Source organism: Lissotriton vulgaris, chromosome 2_1 (genome assembly GCF_964263255.1).
Source record: "Lissotriton vulgaris chromosome 2_1, aLisVul1.2, whole genome shotgun sequence".
Lineage (NCBI taxonomy): Eukaryota > Metazoa > Chordata > Amphibia > Caudata > Salamandridae > Lissotriton > Lissotriton vulgaris.
Genome location: NC_141687.1, coordinates 1794530789 through 1794549024, shown reverse-complemented (window position 1 = coordinate 1794549024; position 18236 = coordinate 1794530789).

Sequence of the window (18236 nt, the reverse complement as noted above, 5' to 3'; positions counted from 1 at the left end):
GAGATATCCTGGCGGGGTATTGGGGCCATATAGCCGTCCTCGTCTGCCAAATGCGGCATAAAGGGAGCGGGTGGAACCAGTATATTGCAAAATGAGCCTGTGCGCAATAATAATAAAATTCAAAATTCGAGACATTAAAAGCCCCCTGGTGGTATGGCAGCATCAGTGTGTTTAGACTAAGCCGTTCCTGTGAGAAGTTGGCCTGGTATATAATGCTCACTAATTCTAGTGATCACTTTGTACCATGCCAAGCAACCCTTATGATGATGGTTGTAATTCAACCTTGTAGACCAGTTATCCTAGTGGTAACGTGGACAAAGCAGTCTTAGGCTAAACTCTGAAAGGCATGTGAAGCCAGCTGTTATACCATACACAACCCCCTTGAATACCAAATGAAAGGGACACCACACAGATATATATTGAAAATATATATTGATTTATTAACTATTAAAATCCCCTGGACTCTTTATGAGCACAGAAGCACAAGCGTTAAATCACAAGACAGTTTAAAATACACAAAAGTTGCAAAATATGGATGAGCCCTAGGGGCCACCTAAACCATATACTAAGAAAGTGGTATAAGAGATACCAGGAGGAAAGTGAAGAGGCCTAGGGCCTTGGGAATCGCTGGAGCTATTCGAGACTGGCAATGACTAAGTCGGGAAAGGCCCACGGGACTCGGGTGCAGTGTTCAAAGTGCACGCACTTCTCAATACAAAGTCTATGGTGCGTAAAAAGCACAAAGTTAGAAAGTTAGGAACCTTCCGAGTGACCTACGGAGCTGAAACTTAAAACACAGGCCCTTGGGATGTGTACCAGTGCAGGAGCACCGGCGGAGCTGAGTTACCTCACCCACAGGAAGCGGGTGCACAGGGTCGAAGCTGTGTCGGGTTTCGTCACGCTGGTCGATGGTGCTTGGAGCTGAAGATGCTGCAGGCGGCTCGATGAGAAGAGTTCCGGTGGATCCAAGGGTGGATCTGAAGATGTGAAGACCTGAAAGCAGAGGGGACAGTGTTCAAAGTCACTAGCCAGTGACTACCGTGGAACCAGATTGGAACCAGGCGATGTCGGGTGCAAACAGGCGTTGTCGGGTAGCTTCTTTCTGCAGCCACGTGGATACCCGGGGTCGAGGACGTCCAGGAGTCGGTCACGATCTGTCCCACGTAGGCTTCTCGCTGTTGGCGGTGTCGGCGATCTGATCGGAGCAAACAGGCCTTGGCAAATGCAAGCCACGCAGAAGTTGAAAGATGCTGTTCACTCGGACCAGCAAGGTCAGAGCGGGTGCTCCTTTTCACAGGAGCTTGGGTAGGTCTGGAGCAACCAGACCTGCTGTGTAAATCTTCGGGTTCGTTGCCAAGATGGCCGCTGGCCGCGTGGCTAGTGGCCGGGATGGCGCGTCGAGTGGCACAATGCAAAAGGGCCCCACGCAGATCGTGGAGATGCTGGAGGGCTGCTCTTCGGTGCAAGGGCTGCTCGGTGGTGGGGGTTCTCAATCCCCAAAGCACAACGTCGAGGATGCCTCAGAAGCTGCGCAGTCAGCTTTTCGAGTATCTTTCAAGAGGTCCGGTCCCACGTCACTCGGTGCCTCCACGGGTCCCTTCTTCGCAGGGACTGTGGATCGGGTTCTGAGAGGTCTGGGAGTCTGGTTCTTGTCGGGCTCTGGGCTCGGCCTCCGGCGGGAGGCGGCGGCAAAGCAGACGTCGAGTTGCTGGTTGGTACCTGTGTTCACAGGGTGGCCACTCCTAGGCCACAAGGGAGATTCTCTTCAGTCTTCTGTGCAGCAGAATGTCGAAGTCCAGTCTTCTTCTTGGTTAAAGTCGATTTCGGGATGATCTGCTGTGCAATGGCACTGCTCCCCCTCTTATTCCCAAACTGGGGGTGGATCACCTACCAGGTCCCTCCTCTGGGAGGAACCAGGAAGGGGGGCGGTTACACCCCCTTTCCTTTGTCCAGCTCCGTGCCAGGACTGGGGCTGGAAGGCCCCAGAACCGGTTTGGACTGGCCTATGCACGGGGACACCTTGTGTGCCCCGGGCATGTCTGATTCTATTCAGCCCTGTCCTACCCAATACACAAAATCCTGTCTGGGGTGGTGCTCACACCTCCCAAGGCAGGAAACCCTTTGTCCAGGCCACCATCTGCCGAGTTTCGGTCAGCAGCAGGAGGCCAGACTTGTGTCTGTGGTGGCAGCGTCCATTTTGTGAAGCTGAGGCTCTGTTTAACTTTAGCCGGGGTTAAGGCTACACACATGTCGTGTCCCTCTAGAAGGGTGGAATGCTATCCCCGTCGCCAGAATTGGCGAGGGGATAGTATTCCAATTCGTATGACACCTTACTCGACATGTTTTGATAAAGCCAAACCAAAGATAGCATTTAACCGCGAGGATTATAATGCACTTAAGAGTATATGGTATGGCAATATCCCGGAACAGCTTAGGGAGTTGTTCCCGACAGCTGCAGACAGGCTCAGCTCATGCTAGAGCACCATCTCACACATTTCCAAGCACTCTGCCTCTAGGATTGATGAGGCCTTCCATAGGAGTGGCTGATAGGAACATATGTGTCCAGTTTAGGGTTAGGCACAGACATACTGTACCTAAGTAAGAGGTGGTTACACCGACTTACCCCAGCTGAGTGATCAGCCAGTTGTGTCAAATATGGAGGCCAGGCCAGGGGTGGCACAATGCGTGCTGCAGCCCCTGGTAGGCCTTGGATACACCTATGCCCTGGGCACCTAGGGTGCACTATTACAGGGGCTCATAAGGTGAACCAGTTCCAATTCGTAATGCACCTAGAGTGCATTGGCAGTAATTCAGAGAGAGAACAGCAGGCTGTGGGTCTGATTAGCAGGCCCACAGCCACATTAAGTCAGAAACCAGTGAAGCAAAAAGCAAAAATTTGGGGTGACCATAGGATAGCAGACCCTACTCTCCTACATAACCCCCCCCAAACGCAGGGACATTAGACTAACCTTGACCAGTTGTGTCTTCATGTTCTAAGTGGAAGTACCTGGAGAGACCATCTGCGTTGCCATGGTCAGTCCCTGGGCGGTGCTCCACTGTAAAGTCCATCCCCTGTAGGGAAATGGACCACCTGAGTAGTTTGGGGTTTTCACCCTTCATCTGATTAAGCCATAGGAGGGGCTTATGGTCGGTCTGAATCTTGAAGTGAGTGCCAAATAAGTATGGTCTCAACTTCTTCAGGGCCCACACCACAGCAAAGGCCTCCCTCTCTATAGCTGACCAACGTTTCTCTCTGGGGGTCAGCCTTCTGCTAATGAAAGCAATGGGCTGGTCCTGGCCATCTACATTAAGCTGTGAAAGCACTGCTCCCACTCCCAACTCAGAAGCATCTGTTTGGACAATGAACTCTCTTGAGTAGTCAGGACTCTTCAGGATAGGTGCAGAGCACATGGCCTTCTTCAGGTCATCAAATGCCTTTTGACAGATTTCTGTCCACTGAACCTTTTTGGGCATCTTCTTGGATGTCAGATCATTAAGAGGAGTCACAATGGACCCATAGTTCTTAACAAACTTCCTGTAGTACCCAGTCAGGCCCAAGAAAGCTCTGACCTGAGTCTGGGTAGTTGGAGGGGACCAGTCCTTGATGGTCTGGATCTTACTCTCCAGTGGTTGAACTTGGCCTCCACCTACAAGGTGGCCCAGGTATACAACCTTGCTCTGCCCTATCTGGCACTTTGTTGCCTTGATAGTGAGGCCTGCCTTCTGCAGAGCCTCAAGCACTTCCTTCAGGTGGACCAGGTGATCCTCCCAGGTGGAGCTAAAGACAGCAATATCGTCCAGATAAGCTGCACAAAAGTCATCCAACCCAGTGAGGACTTGATTCACCAACCTTTGGAAGGTGGCAGGTGCATTTTTCAAACCAAAGGGCATCACCACAAACTGATAATGCCCACTAGGGGTAGAAAATGCTGTCTTGGCTTTAGACTCCTCAGCTAACCTGATTTGCCAGTAGCCAGCTGTCAAGTCAAATGTGCTCAAATATTTGGCAGAAGCCAACTTGTCAATGAGCTCATCTGCCCTTGGAATAGGGTGTGCATCTGTCCTGGTGACAGCATTGAGTCCTCTGTAATCCACACAGAACCTCATCTCTCTCTTGCCATCTTTGGTGTGAGGTTTGGGGACCAGAACCACTGGGCTAGCCCAGGGGCTCTCTGAAGGCTCAATGACACCTAATTCCAGCATCTTTTGCACCTCAGTCTTTATACAGTCCCTGACGTGGTCAGGTTGCCTGTAAATTTTGCTCTTTACAGGAAGACTGTCACCAGTGTCCACCACATGTGTACACCAGTTAGTCTGACTGGGTGTCAAGGAGAACATATGCCTGTATGCCTGTAGAACTTGTCTGCAGTCATGTTGCTGATGTTCAGTGAGGCTGCCACCTAAGGCCACACCATCAACTGAGCCATCCTCAGGGTTCTGAGTGAGCAGGTCTGGGAGAGGGTCACTCTCTTCCTCCTGTCCCTCATCTGTAGCCATGAGCAAGCCCATGTCTGCCCTGCTGACATATGCCTTCAATCTGTTCACATGGAGCCCCCTGTGGGGGCTCCTGGGAGTTCCTAGGTCCACCAAGTAGGTAACCTCTCCCTTCTTTTCCAGAATTGTATGGGGTCCAGACCATTTGTCTTGGAGTGCTGCTGGGGCCACTGGCTCCAACACCCATACCTTCTGTCCAGGCTGAAATTCAACAAGGACAGCCTTTTGGTCATGCCAAGCTTTTTGTAATTCTTGGCTAGCCTCAAGGTTTTTGGATGCCTTTTCCATGTACTCTGCCATCCTGGAGCGGAGACCAAGTACATAGTCCACTATGTCCTGTTTAGGCTTTTTGAGAGGTAACTCCCATCCTTCCTTCACTAGACACAGGGGTCCTCTTACAGGGTGCCCAAACAACAATTCAAAGGGGCTGAAGCCAACCCCCTTTTGAGGGACCTCTCTGTAAGCGAACAAAAGGCAGGGCAGAAGGATGTCCCATCTTCGCCTGAGCTTTTCAGGTAATCCTTTAATCATGCCCTTTAGGGTCTTGTTAAATCTCTCAACAAGCCCATTGCATTGTGGGTGATAAGGAGTGGTGAACTTGTAGTTTACACCACATTCCTTCCACATAGCTGTCAAATATCCAGACATGAAGTTGGTACCTCTATCTGATATTACCTCCTTAGGAAACCCCACTCTGGAGAAAACTCCAAGTAAGGCCCTGGCCACAACAGGAGCTGTTGTGGTCCTAAGGGGAATTGCCTCTGGGTACCTGGTGGCATGATCCACTACCACCAGTATGAATCTGTGCCCAGATGCTGTAGGGGGATCCATTGGACCAACAATATCAATCCCCACTCTCTCAAAGGGAACCCCCACCACAGGTAGTGGTATCAGGGGGGCCTTTGTTGTTCCACCTGCTTTACCACTGGCTTGGCAGGTTTCACAGGAGCGACAAAACTCCTTGGTGTCTTCAGACATGTGAGGCCAGTGAAAGTGAGGGACAAGCCTGTCCCAAGTCTTGTTCTGGCCTAGGTGTCCTGCTAAAGGAATATCATGGGCCAAGGTGAGTAGGAAGCCCCTAAATTGCAGAGGTATAACCAACCTCCTGGTAGCACCAGGCTTGGGGTCTCTAGCCTCTGAATAAAGGAGTCCATCGTCCCAATATACTTTATGGGCACCTTGAGCATTCCCAGCAGCCTCAGCAGCAGCCTGCTGTCTTAGGGGTTCAAGAGAAGGACAGGTTAACTGAGCCTGCCCCAAGTCTGCCCTAGAAGGTCCCCCTGTCCCCAGAAACTCAACCTGATCAGGTTCAAGTTCTTCAGGGACAGTTCCTTCAGGGGTCTCCAGATCAGTTTCCTGTGAAGCCTGATCCTCACTTGTAGGCAGTTGGGAAGGCGCAGCCTTAACCCTCCTGTTCTTCTTCTTGGGAGGTACTTGGTCCATTGTTCCAGGATCCAAGACCTGAGGTTCAGAGAGGCACTTTTTGGCCTGTGACCTGGTCACAGCAAGGACATGTGATGATATCCCTAACATCTCTGCATGAGTCCTGTACTCAACTTCTGACCATAGAGAGTTCTCCAGGTCATTGCCCAACAAACATTCTACTGGGAGATCAGCACTAACCACAACTTTCTTTAGGCCAGTTACCCCTCCCCAGGAAAAGTTAACAAGTGCCACACTGTGTGTAGTAGTGACATTGCTGGCATTGGTCACCAGGTAATCATCGCCTGGCATGTATTGTCCAGGGTCCACAAAGTTAGGTGTCACCATAGTGACACTGGCACATGTGTCCCTGTAAGCTTGAGCCACTTTGTTGTTAATCAAAGGTGTCTGTCTGTATTTGCCCAGGTTACTGGGACTTATGTCAGGGGTCAATTCTATGTCCCCTTCACAAACCAGAACAGCCTGTGTAAGAGTTCTGACTAGGTCAGAATCTCCTTCAGTTCCCAAAGTGATTCCCACTAATCCCTTGGCTTGAGGACCAGCACTGCTAACTGTACTAGTGGGTGCAGGTGCCTTAGGGGCTGCAGTGCTGGGGGCTCCACCCTTTTTACACTCACTTGTCCAGTGAGAGGTGTTCTTACAAGTTTTACACCAGGGTTTCTTCTGACCTTCTTTCTTCTTCTTCTTGGAAGTTTGGGACCCACCCTCTGTCTCAGTTTGGGGCCCTGTTGAAGACTTCTGGTCTTTACCTTTCTGCTCCCCAACCTTCTGGTCTGTTTTCTTCTGGTCACCACCCTGGTTCTGGTTCTGGTTCTTTTGCTTAACTCTGGTTCTTACCCATTTATCTGCCCTCTTTCCCAATTCTTGGGGAGAGGTCAAATCTGAGTCAACCAAATGTTGATGCAACTGCTGGTTCTGACAATTATTTAAAATTTGTTCTCTCATCAGCAAATTATACAATCCTTCATAGTCTGTAACCTTGCTTCCCAGCAACCATCCCTCCAGAGCCTTAGTGGCACACTCAACAAATTCAGACCAGTCCTGAGTCTGTGTCTTCTGGGTATCTCTGAACATTAACCTGTACTGTTCAGTGGTTAAGCCTAACCCATCAATCAGAGCACTCTTCAGGACCAGGTAGTTTCTAGAATCCCCATCACTAACTGTGAGGAGTCTGTCTCGGCCTCTACCTTCAAAGGAGAGCCACAAGATTGCTGCCCACTGCTCCTGAGGGATCTGCTGTACTCTGCAGGCTCTCTCCATTGCAGTAATCCATTTATGGATATCATCCCCAGCTTTGTAGGGGGGCACAATCTTACTCAGGTTTCTATTATCAAAAGACCTGTCTTTATCCTTGTGGATATTGCTGCCACCAGTGGGTTCTATTACCCCACTCTCTCTAGGCTGTCTTGCTCTAGCAAGTTTCTCCTTAGCCAGGGCAACCTCTAACTCTTGCCTCTGGATCCTAAGATCAGCCTCTCTCATCTTGGCCTCATGTTCCCTTCTCTTCTCTGAGGGCTAGTCATCTCCTTTCTGGAGTGACCATGAGAGCCTCTAGAGACATGGGAGGTATTGGATTCACCTGAGTGATGCCTCCTCCTCCTATGGCCCTGGTTAAGTCCACCTGGGGGTCTGAATGGGTTGTTACCTGATTCATTCCCAAGTTGACTTAAGTTAGCCTGGTTCAGTCTACTGACCAGCACCTGACTATCTCTGTCATCATCTGACTCACTGCTTTCCACCTCCTCCTCCTCTTCTTCTTCCTCTACATCTACCTGAGGAGCTCCAGTGGTGGAGGCTTCCTCATCTACCAGGATGATAGGGGCAGGGGTGTCTACAGTGTCATCCTCTGAAGGATGGCCTCCTTCAGCATCCCCTGTGGGGTTTGCTTTAGAGGTCTTTAGAGCCTCAGACTGATCCAAGAGCTCTCTTAGGTGGTCTGTAGTAGGGGAAGGCCCTGTCTTCAGACCCCTTAAGACACAAAGCTGTCTTAATTCCTTAAAGGGAAAAATAGCAAACTGGGATGGTGCCCTTGGAGGGTCACTCTCAACAGGAGTAAGTCCACTGGACCCCTCTGTTCCAGACATTGCTCTAGTGTGGGTGGATGTGTTGCAATCTACCTACACTGGTGTTTACCTACTAAACCTATCTAGTAGTTGTAGCTAGGGTGTGCTACTCCCTTTGCTCTACAACAACTAAGTTCAGTAGAACTTAAGTATACTAGTCTTGTTTTATATGTACCTAGCAGGTACCTGTATGATCTTTCAAATGATAATCTCAAAGATTGTAATGGTAAAACAACAGCAAGCTCAGATCCCAATCCGCTGCTCACCAATGTGAGAAGTTGGCCTGGTATATAATGCTCACTAATTCTAGTGATCACTTTGTACCATGCCAAGCAACCCTTATGATGATGGTTGTAATTCAACCTTGTAGACCAGTTATCCTAGTGGTAACGTGGACAAAGCAGTCTTAGGCTAAACTCTGAAAGGCATGTGAAGCCAGCTGTTATACCATACACAACCCCCTTGAATACCAAATGAAAGGGACACCACACAGATATATATTGAAAATATATATTGATTTATTAACTATTAAAATCCCCTGGACTCTTTATGAGCACAGAAGCACAAGTGTTAAATCACAAGACAGTTTAAAATACACAAAAGTTGCAAAATATGGATGAGCCCTAGGGGCCACCTAAACCATATACTAAGAAAGTGGTATAAGAGATACCAGGAGGAAAGTGAAGAGGCCTAGGGCCTTGGGAATCGCTGGAGCTATTCGAGACTGGCAATGACTAAGTCGGGAAAGGCCCACGGGACTCGGGTGCAGTGTTCAAAGTGCACGCACTTCTCAATACAAAGTCTATGGTGCGTAAAAAGCACAAAGTTAGAAAGTTAGGAACCTTCCGAGTGACCTACGGAGCTGAAACTTAAAACACAGGCCCTTGGGATGTGTACCAGTGCAGGAGCACCGGCGGAGCTGAGTTACCTCACCCACAGGAAGCGGGTGCACAGGGTCGAAGCTGTGTCGGGTTTCGTCACGCTGGTCGATGGTGCTTGGAGCTGAAGATGCTGCAGGCGGCTCGATGAGAAGAGTTCCGGTGGATCCAAGGGTGGATCTGAAGATGTGAAGACCTGAAAGCAGAGGGGACAGTGTTCAAAGTCACTAGCCAGTGACTACCGTGGAACCAGATTGGAACCAGGCGATGTCGGGTGCAAACAGGCGTTGTCGGGTAGCTTCTTTCTGCAGCCACGTGGATACCCGGGGTCGAGGACGTCCAGGAGTCGGTCACGATCTGTCCCACGTAGGCTTCTCGCTGTTGGCGGTGTCGGCGACCTGATCGGAGCAAACAGGCCTTGGCAAATGCAAGCCACGCAGAAGTTGAAAGATGCTGTTCACTCGGACCAGCAAGGTTAGAGCGGGTGCTCCTTTTCACAGGAGCTTGGGTAGGTCTGGAGCAACCAGACCTGCTGTGTAAATCTTCGGGTTCGTCGCCAAGATGGCCGCTGGCCGCGTGGCTAGTGGCCGTGATGGCGCATCGAGTGGCACAATGCAAAAGGGCCCCACGCAGATCGTGGAGATGCTGGAGGGCTGCTCTTCGGTGCAAGGGCTGCTCGGTGGTGGGGGTTCTCAATCCCCAAAGCACAACGTCGAGGATGCCTCAGAAGCTGCGCAGTCAGCTTTTCGAGTGTCTTTCAAGAGGTCTGGTCCCACGTCACTCGGTGCCTCCACGGGTCCCTTCTTCGCAGGGACTGTGGATCGGGTTCTGAGAGGTCTGGGAGTCTGGTTCTTGTCGGGCTCTGGGCTCGGTCTCCGGCGGGAGGCGGCGGCAAAGCAGACGTCGAGTTGCTGGTTGGTACCTGTGTTCACAGGGTGGCCACTCCTAGGCCACAAGGGAGATTCTCTTCAGTCTTCTGTGCAGCAGAATGTCGAAGTCCAGTCTTCTTCTTGTTTAAAGTCGATTTCGGGATGATCTGCTGTGCAATGGCACTGCTCCCCCTCTTATTCCCAAACTGGGGGTGGATCACCTACTAGGTCCCTCCTCTGGGAGGAACCAGGAAGGGGGGCGGTTACACCCCCTTTCCTTTGTCCAGCTCCGCGCCAGGACTGGGGCTGGAAGGCCCCAGAACCGGTTTGGACTGGCCTATGCACGGGGACACCTTGTGTGCCCCGGGCATGTCTGATTCTATTCAGCCCTGTCCTACCCAATACACAAAATCCTGTCTGGGGTGGTGCTCGCACCTCCCAAGGCAGGAAACCCTTTGTCCAGGCCACCATCTGCCGAGTTTCGGTCAGCAGCAGGAGGCCAGACTTGTGTCTGTGGTGGCAGCGTCCATTTTGTGAAGCTGAGGCTCTGTTTAACTTTAACCGGGGTTAAGGCTACACACATGTCGTGTCCCTCTAGAAGGGTGGAATGCTATCCCCGTCGCCAGAATTGGCGAGGGGATAGTATTCCAATTCGTATGACACCTTACTCGACATGTTTTGATAAAGCCAAACCAAAGATAGCATTTAACCGCGAGGATTATAATGCACTTAAGAGTATATGGTATGGCAATATCCCGGAACAGCTTAGGGAGTTGTTCCCGACAGCTGCAGACAGGCTCAGCTCATGCTAGAGCACCATCTCACACATTTCCAAGCACTCTGCCTCCAGGATTGATGAGGCCTTCCATAGGAGTGGCTGATAGGAACATATGTGTCCAGTTTAGGGTTAGGCACAGACATACTGTACCTAAGTAAGAGGTGGTTACACAGACTTACCCCAGCTGAGTGATCAGCCAGTTGTGTCAAATATGGAGGCCAGGCCAGGGGTGGCACAATGCGTGCTGCAGCCCCTGGTAGGCCTTGGATACACCTATGCCCTGGGCACCTAGGGTGCACTATTACAGGGGCTCATAAGGTGAACCAGTTCCAATTCGTAATGCACCTAGAGTGCATTGGCAGTAATTCAGAGAGAGAACAGCAGGCTGTGGGTCTGATTAGCAGGCCCACAGCCACATTAAGTCAGAAACCAGTGAAGCAAAAAGCAAAAATTTGGGGTGACCATAGGATAGCAGACCCTACTCTCCTACAGTTCCCGCCTCCCTTCCCATATGAGCCTCGTAAGTTGTGATCTAAGAGTGTTGAAGAAGAAACTCCCTGGGTGGTATGGGATATTAATGAAAAGATATAAAAGTTTCGGCAACAGCACCATTTTAATTAATGATATCCTGCTGGTCATGGAGAGGGGGAGCCGCAGCCACCTAGTGATGAGGTCAGTTATCTTATCTATAGCAGTGCCATAGTTAATGCGCATTAGCATATCCCTGTCCCTAGTGACATGAACACCCAGATATCTCAAGTCGCTGGTTTCCCATGTGAGAGGGTAGTCTAGTTGATGAGGTGGGGTGTTATTAGTGAGGGGGAAGATCGCAGATTTCGACCAGTTAATTTGGACACCGGATATAGCACCGAATTTAGGTATCTCCCTTAATATGGGGTTGAGGTTTTTTAGAGATTTTTTAACATACAGTGTTATATCATCTGCATATAGGGAGATTAGCAATTGCCTAGCAGGGTAAATCAATGCTTTATGATTATGACGTTGCCTGAGAATCGCAGCCAAGGGTTCGATGGTGAGGGCATATAAAATAGGGGATAAAGGACAGCCCTGGTGCGTGCCCCTAGAAATAGTGAAGGGAGTGGACCTGGCGCCATTTAACAGCACTGATGCAACTGGCTGGTTATATAACAGATGTATCCATTGTAGGAAGGCAGCGGGCATCCCCATTCGCCCAGTACTCCTAGTAAGTAACCCCATTCTAGGGAGTCAAATGCTTTGGTAGCGTCAAGGAATACTGCCACCGCGAGCAGTTGGGATCAATATCCTGTAGAACTGCAGCTAGGGTCCTGAGATTGTGTGACGTAGCTCGACTATGGATACCCCCTGCCTGGTCAGGGAGTACCAGTCTTTGCATCAGTAGATTGAGTCTGGTTGCCAATACCTTATCAAGAATTTTTGTGTCGCAGTTTAATAAAGACAGAGGCCGATAGAAATCACAAGAAAGATGGGGCCCCCTGGTTTCAGTAATGAAGTTATAAGGGCCGCACGCATGGTCCCAGGCAAGCAGCCCTCCTCTAAAGCCGTATAGTACATCTACTTCAAGATAGGAGCTAGGATCGGGGTGTAAGCTTTGTAAAATTCTATAGGTAAACCATCAGACCCCGGGCCCGCCCATTCTTCATTTGCATGATGGCGTCCATGATTCCGTCCAGCTCCAAATCCAAGCTCAGGAATTTCTGCGGGGTATCCCCTAGCCAGGCCAGGGCTATGTCCTCAAAGTATTCGGACAGGGTGAGTGGGGTACTTTTTTGAGAGGAGTACAAAGTGCAGTAGAAATCCCTGAACATGTTTAATAAATCAGGCAGTTTCCTATATGTAGTGCCCTGTGCATCCTGGATTTCAGTTATGTAATTAGAGAATTTAGGGGGCCTAGACGCAGGTGTAAGGGCCTTCCCTGGTCTGTTCCCCTCCCCATACACCCTAGCCATGTGCAGTTTCCCCTGAAATTTGCATTCCCTGTCGACTATCTCACAGTATTCCGTCAGTTTGCTACGCAGAGTAGCTCTAAGCGCCTGTCCGCCAGTGCTAGTGCTTATGTCATTTTCTAGTCTTTTGTGTTCCCTTTCCAGCTTAGAAAGATCATTGAAAACGCCCCCCCTGTTTAGACATACACCAGCCCCGGGCCACAACTTTAAACGCCTCCCATACTGTGGTAATGCTGGGGACAGATTGGAGGTTACGCTCAAAAAAGTTGCGTATATCTTGCTCCAGCTCTGCCTTAAACACTGTATCATGTAAGTGTGACGGATTGAGGCGCCAGTTGCTATATGGGGAGCACTGCAAGGGGATGTGAATTTCCGCAGTGATTGGGGAGCAGTCTGAATATGTTCGGGCTAAATGAGTCACACGATTCAGCCAGTGCGCCATCCCCACAGATACAAATATATAGTCAAGCGTGGCCCAAGACGAATGGAAAGTAGAGTAATGCGAACCCTCCCGCTGCTTAGGGTGTAATGCCTCCAAGAGTCCAGTGGCTAATTATCAGCTACAATATCTCGTAGAGTCCGTTGCGTGACTGTATAATGTGTCGGGGATACATTTGACCTATCCATCTGTGGCTGCAATGCTGTATTGAAGTCACCCCCCCCCACACAACATAGGTGATGTCAATCTCCTGGATTTTGCTCCAGATCCGGAGGAGCGCCTGAGGGTTGTTTGTGTTGGGCCCATAATAATTAGCAAACAGCACATCATGGGAGAGGCGTCTGCCCCAGGGCAGGCAGGATCTACCACTCTCGTCTGACTCGGTCCAGCCAAGCACAATTGAGCTCCCTTCCTGACCAAAATAGCGACACCCCGGGAATAGCTGGAGTAAGAGGCAAAGCAGCGGTGCGAGGCCCACTTCTAAGCAAATAGGGAAGCAATTTCAGGGCTCAGGTGCGTTTCCTGCAACATGGCAACTGTGATGTGGTGCCTATCTAAATATCCCAGTATCTGCCTTTTCTTCCTGGGGTTGTTCAAGCCTCGTACATTCCATGACGCCATCGTAAGGCAATTCATTTTACTATTGTTGTCCGCCATCATCAATGTCAAGAGTGACTACATGGGACCCTACATCGATTGGTACGGGTAGTCGTGCAATCTGGAATAGTTTAACTGAATACCACCCACCACCCTCCCACACTGGCCCCCCAACTTGCTGGGCACTAGAACTTGTACCTCTCATAAAACTATCACTGTACAACAATCACTGACCCATCGTAACATATCAGTAGGGTTATGCCCTCTAGGGAAAACACCAGGGGCACGGGACCTGCCCTCTCCCTCCATTCTCGCACCCACCCGCTGTTCCGCAGGTAAAGCGGGCAGCTTCGGCGGGAAGGAGGCGAGTTGCCGAGCAGGGTAGTGCACAAACAAGCACATAGAATGTCAATACTTCACCGTATGTAGGAAGTCCGTCGCAAGTGGAACCGCAGTTAGAGTTCCGGGATAACCAGGGGACGGCACTTATCTCAGTCCGGATTCAACAGCGGGGAGTGGGATCTGGAGCGCCTTTTTGCACCTGACTCCATAGATGCAGCTCGACGATCTCGCTTTAGGTAGTCTTCAACCTGCTGCGGGTTTTGAAAGTAATGTTGTTTACCATGGTGAGTGATCCTTAATTTAGCTGGGTATAACATAGCATAAGGGATTTGTTGCGTTTGTAGCTTTTTCTTAACTGCAGAGAACTTACGCCTGGCATCTTGAACTGATTGCGTGAAGTCTGGAAAGAACGCCAGCGTGGTATTTTCGTACTGCACTTGTTTCTTCTCGCTGGCCATGCGCAGGACCTCATCTCTGTCTCAATAGTCTAGAAATCGGGCGATCACTGGTCATGGTGTCGCTCCCGGGGGTGGGCGGGCAGCCAGAGACCTGTGCCCCCTTTCTACTGCCTTCATACGCAGGTTCATTGTGTCCATTTTAGCATCAATGGAAGTGAGGCTTTGTTTCATGCCTAGCAATAGGGCCTTCCAGTCTTCCTCGGGGGCGTCCATGTCGTCGAAGTCTGCAGGGTTGCAATGAGTTCGATCTAGGTGTCTTGCGTGATTCGAACGGTATCTTAGTTTGTTTGGTGTCAGTACGCTCCATATTTTCAGACCGGTAAGTAGAGTGGGAGAGATGAGCAGGGTCCCCCGATGGGGCCTGGTCAGCAGATAGTAACAGCTCTGCGTTCTGCGATGTCTGGTAGTGGAGACTCCCGCTAATAAACTCAAACTTAAAAGTTATGTGCAGGCGCGTGCTCCAATGCAAAGTTAGTATGGACCGAACTCGGCCAGAACCCACCTCAGGACGCCGTACATGCGTTTACGCAAAGTTGGTGATATCCGTGGGGGTGGGCCCACAGCTCAGAGCCTCACGAGAGGCAAGACCACAGCTCCCCAGGGGTTTCCAGGATACCACTAAGTAGCTCAGGGAATATTAAGATACTCAGGCGTGCTTGACGAGGCTCACTGCAACATCCAATAAGGAGCGGTTGGCCCCGCCGCCCAGGCGCAGTCTCACTATGCAGCGTTGTTAGCCCACAACCACAAAAGGGTCACCTGTGTCTATAATGGTGGCTAATCCAGGGCAGGTGGTAGTTTTCATGCGTGATATTTGCTCCCAAAAAGCGGCTGAGCAGAGGATTCCACTGAGCGCCCTTGATCCTGCTCAGTCTCTAGGGGTCCGTGTGATATATGCCCCAGTCATCAAAACAAAATGGCAGCCGTATGCTTCAATATTCGTGGCCAGGTAATGGCGGCAGCACAATGTAGCCCGTATGCTGACAGGGCGTATGTAAGGAGCTAGGAAATGTACCTCACTCAGCGGCTCCGCCCCCCCCCCCCCCCCCGCAGGTCCCGGGTTCCCGCAGCCTCCAACCGCCAGATCACACCGCGTTCCGTCCGCTCCGCAGCGCCTCGCTCCCCTGAGCTGTGGCATCAGCGGTGTCTCCCGCAACCCAGGCGGATCGTGCCTGCGCAAGTGTCTCACGCGCTCTGGAGCAGACACCCACCTTCCCATGCACGGTGGTCAGTGTCAGTAGGCACCAGCATTGTTCCGACGGCTGCCGTGTCTCCGAGCAGGAAGCTACTCCCACATGCGGCCTCAGACTGTTACAGTTCTGGCGTCCCCGCCACAGGATCCAGGCCAAGCCTCAACAGCCCGGCCACAGCTCTGGTGGCATTTATCTGAACTGGATTGCAGGTGGGAGTCGCATATCGGGCATCAGCGGAATCAGCACTGCATCAGGCATCCCGCGGTATGGTCAGAAAGGCTTGTTTGTGTGCCAGGATGGGATGAAAGGATGGCGTTCTGCCCGGCAGCGCTGGAGCCTCACAGGCGTGCTGCCATCATGGTTGTGTGCCACCTAGCGCCCCGAGTAGATTGGACTCTTGATGGCATTGAAGAAGAATAGGGAAATCGCACGCTTTTGATTTGACGTTTAAGACACGGCACGTGGCTTCTCCAGTGACCTCTGGGAGACGCTTGCAGCTTTCCATCATTTGTGCTCATGGAATCCTTGGAGAAAAACTATGTAGCTGCACTGCAAGATTGTCGACTCTGAATTTGCCTGGTCAAAGCAAATAAATAAATAAACAAATAAGGATTATAATAATAAACAGGTGATAAATATTGTTCCAATATGACTTCCTTAATCATGAATATGGCAGTTGGTTTAAAACAGTAATATAATTCCAAAATGGCTACCACCATCAACACCAGTTTGGCGCCCAGAGCAAAAGGTCCTATGCCACAGCTAACTCCATTTAAAGCACTAACCATCTGGAAGACTGTGGTTGGTCCGTGATGCACTGGTTGGAGTGGGGTGCTCTGCCCTCACATAAACTGTGATCCTGTGGACAAAACCTTTCACAATTATTGTGGGAAACAAGCATTGGCTTAGCCAATATGTCTTGCAAAAGCTTTTGGATTTGTGAATGTTTTGTTTAGCCACACTGAACAGCAATGAGGCTGCTGAGCAGCATGGTTGAAAGTAATGGGGAAAAAGCACAATAATATGGTCAGTGCTGACTGCTTCATAATGCTTTTATTCTTTACCATCAGCAAAGTTGCACAGCAGCCATGCTGGTGTACCTACAACATGGCTAATACACATTGAAAAAACCGAGAGCTCTCGGGGAGGTGAGATCTATTGGCTTTGCCAATGCCTGTCTTATTATTAGTGGGTGCTGGGACTTTTCTGCCTACATTTATTATTGTTAATGAGCATTTTTATAGATCACAATAATGCTTACTTTAAGTAGTCTTTTGATGGCTGTCTAAATGTTTTAGATGTCTCCATCATATACTGATGCGTGTTTCAGCTTTTGGAGATACTTCTGTATGATAAACATATTAAAACTTTCCTGTAATAAAACGTTGGGTGGATATTCAATCATTATTGACTTAAAGGGCTGCATATAACAAGACTGTCAATTGTCAGAAAAGGGCGTTTCTCTCACCACAAGTCTTATAGCTTCAAGCAGCGACAGCCGTTAAATGTACAGCTTTATTTATTAGACTCAAGCAATGGCCATGGTTTTATCCTTCCCATCTGACTTTTTGAGATTCACTTTTCTGTGCCACATGACTCCCCAGCTCTTCCAGATTGTCAGAGCAGACAAAAAGTGGAGTCTCCTAAGAAAAGAAGGGGAAGAGGATGTAGAGAATGTATCATTACAGTCAGAGCTGCTGACTTTGGAACTGGGAAACTAAATTCAAGTCTTGGCTTTGGCTCAACATCCTGTTATTCTGGGCAAATCACTTAATCTCCACGTGCCTAAAATATGAATGTGACCTTGTATAATGTAACTAATGTTTGTTTAAAGTGCTCCAATACCGTCGGGTCGAGATTGTGCTATATAAACCTGCAAAAAAGAGAAGGGCTGGGGATCATAGGAAGGACAGTGTTTTCTCCAAACAAAGCCAGTAAACTTTTTTTACTCAATGTTTTAAGAAGGTCTGAAAATAAACCACTTTCCCGACAAGCTTGTGTTTATTTTGTAGAAGTGCAGCAGGTACAGCGCTCCGAATCCTCCACCAAAAAGAGACCACAAAGAATTTAAGGATGGAACATGCACAGGTGAGATATATCTTCAACATTCTGCAAGTTAAAATTACTACTAGAGAAGAAACATGTAGATGTTTATTTTTCCCTCAGTGTGTTGAAGTATATAAGTCTAAAGTGACTACAGTCTACCCATTAGAGAAGGTAGTTTGGTACTCCGCAATGAAATGCTATGCTATGTGTATTTGTACTTGGCTTGGCAGTTCGGGCTGGACTGTTCCCATGAGCCACAGGGTCAAGAATGATTTGCATATGCCCATGTCTGAACTTGGGTGGCTTGGTGAGCAAAATAACGATGGATTAAACCCAGATCTGTGACTGGGGGTGAATGTTTTACCATTGTGCAACATTCCGTCCATCAACTTGTGTGTTTTGCTGTTCCCCCTATGTGGGAAGGGTATGCCCAGAAGTGGGTCCCTTGTTCACTAAGCCACTGGAGTCAAGCTATCCTGACTGAAGACGGCTGATAGCCAGAAACCGGTCCTAGGATGCTTGATTCCGGTCCAGGAAAGACATGGCTTGGCAGTTCAGGCTGGACTGTTCCCATGAGGCACAGGGTCAAGACTGATTTGCATATGGCCATGTCTGAACTGGGGTGGCTTGGTGAGAAAAATAACGATGGATTAAACCCAGATCTGTGACTGGGGGTGAATGTTTTGCCAT